The sequence below is a fragment of the Homalodisca vitripennis genome, unplaced genomic scaffold (genome assembly GCF_021130785.1).
Source record: "Homalodisca vitripennis isolate AUS2020 unplaced genomic scaffold, UT_GWSS_2.1 ScUCBcl_404;HRSCAF=2331, whole genome shotgun sequence".
NCBI classification, from domain to species: Eukaryota; Metazoa; Arthropoda; class Insecta; order Hemiptera; family Cicadellidae; genus Homalodisca; species Homalodisca vitripennis.
This window is the reverse complement of record NW_025776534.1, coordinates 38,672-41,420: the sequence shown is the minus strand read 5'-3', so window position 1 is coordinate 41,420 and position 2,749 is coordinate 38,672.

The following is a 2,749-nucleotide window of genomic DNA, read 5'->3' as shown; positions in this document are numbered from 1 at the left end:
TTTTTTTAACAGCATGTGTTATATCTCATTAAATTTTACGTCTAAAATTTTGCTCGTAACGTTATTAGGGTATTTTATTTCGATGATGTTACTAATAGACATAACAAAATACTCCCAATTTGATATATTTTATTTTTAATAAAACATATCCAAAAACATTGGAGATTATTTTTTAAACTTATATAAAAAATTAAACAGCAATTAGTTGCGTATTCTTTGTAATGAGACATCTCCAATAATTCTAGAACTAAAAACATAGTTAAAAGTGTTTCATATGTAATATTGTCCTTGTTTGGATATAAAAAAAGGAAATTTAGACTTATATTTTTTGCAATAACTTTTTTAAGTGATTGAATACAGGTAAGTGGTGGCTTACTGAAAGTACGGAATATACTTGAAATTTAAATTCTCGGACGACAAACTCCTTGTAGTTGATTTATAACGTTTTCTTGCTGACATGTCTTATCTCTGACATCCGTTGGCATAAATAGATAGTAAGCTTCCACTCCGTCATATATAGGGCATTTTTGGTCTCTGCGTTTTTTACGTTTTACGGCATACTTTATGAAAAGAAACAGGAGACTTTAAGGGATTTAAGTTTATAGAAATGCTAACTTGTTTCCATTAATTTACAATACCCACAAATTTTAAATACCCACTGTTTCACGACGTACCTTACGACAAACACCTATTGCATAACACGATATTTAGCGCTAATTATTGGGTTAAGTGTTCTTTTAATTTCAATATTTATAAAAAATTAATAATATATTTTTCGTCTAATATGAGTTATTCCAGAAAACTGTTTATAAATAATTAGTTTAACTTTATTTTACTTTATTTGTCTTTATACTTTTAAAATACTTGATTATACATTGCAGTTTCATCAAATCAATATATTATAAACTTATAAATAAAAATTAATTACAAAGTTTTTTTGCAAAGCATTAATATTGAAAAATGCTTATATTTGAAATAATACAGCTAATTATTGTTTTAATATCAACTGCAATCAAAAGAAGGTATTTATGAAGATAAATTATATTTATCAGAAAAATTAAATTTTATGTTATCAAATTTAGAATGGGTAGTAATATTTGTGTTTCATGATACAAAACTAACTGATAATAAACGGCTTTTGCCTTTAAACTACAAAATCTAAAATGTCTGTTTTAATTTAAATTTTATAACATACCTTATAAATAACATTGAATCACTAAAATTGTTATTAATCTGGAGTACGTGAATTAATATATAATATAGATAATAGTAATAATGGAAGTGTTCATAGACCTACTGATGCTTTGAAAATAACTAAATACATATTTGTTTGAGGCTCATATTAACTGAAGAGATTATGCTTAAAAAAGAACAATGTTTTCTTTGAAATAAATCTTTTAAGAATATTTGACTTAAATTTTGTATCCTTTCCGAAACTAACACGAAAGAGGAAAGTAACAGAATGGAATAGGTTACTGATAGGAATAATAGAAATATGTGCTTCGTCACAGTAACAATGCTTCTAATCTCATCCTCCTTAACCGACTTGAATACCTTTCTGAAACACTTAAATTTCATATACTTGCTAGTATCAATTTCGATAAATACTTACGCGTGCTTTAGTATTGATGAGATTGACACGGTTGACCTTGAGGATTTTACAAACGTCTCATAATGGAAAAAAACGATAAGTTCTTAAAGAGATTGTTTCTATGTGGTGATTGTTTGGATCATGATGATACACATACTTTCCATCCTTAGGTTCATACTAAAACTGAGCCTGATCAATGTTCACCTCCTGAATAGATACATAACAGTCTTTTCTGCATTCCAAGATGTTGTGATGAAGCACAAGGTCTCCAAGACGAAGAACTGCATTCAAGTAAAGGGAAAAGGAACGCATGATGTACTAGAGTTGCTTAGAACTTTTAGAAACATTCTTGGATTCAATCAAAAAATATACGAAACTTTCAATCTGCGAACGACTAATGTCGTAGTCAATGGCCTAGTAGTTTTTGCTACATAGCCTGTCAGCCTACTAGAGAGCATACGGCCTACGTAATGACACGTAGTATGACACGTAATGATTGTTATGAGTATATTTCTCCTGTATTTGCATTATTTTTGCAAGGCCACATCGTCACAGAACTATTTTTCATTTGTAAAAGAATGTCAAAGATTTCAACTTGTGTAAGTGTAACTGAAAATACGTGTAGTTGATCGTTTATTCCATAATGTAGGTTAGAGAGTATTAATTGCTTGTAAACGATATTTAGCTATAGGGTTGGACTCATCTGCTCTTCATTTGCTACAGCCGAATGCGTTTATTCTAATAGCGTATGGCCTATATCTACACAACCTAAATTTACATGATGGATTATCGAGCTACTAAATCCTTAGTTCGTTAGTACTTTTACTAACCAAACATGTCTCTACTGAGAGGTGTCAGTTGTTTGTTGCCTCCCGGCTTGTGCATGCGTATCTTTAAAATCGCTTTTACGTTGACGCTTTTTGTAGGAAAAATTCCCGTTGGAAATTTTATAAACTTGCTTCCGTCTTGTGCAAGCATACTTATATAGTGATCGTATTCGCTTACGCATAAAGAGATTTCTTTGAAAAGGGTACTGTTGGAATCGGTATAAGAATAAATTATTATTTGGTATTGTATGCATTTTTACAACTATACCTGTTTTTAGTATTTGACCAAAATATTTCTAAACAGACGCCATTTTAAAACGAGTAAAACGAT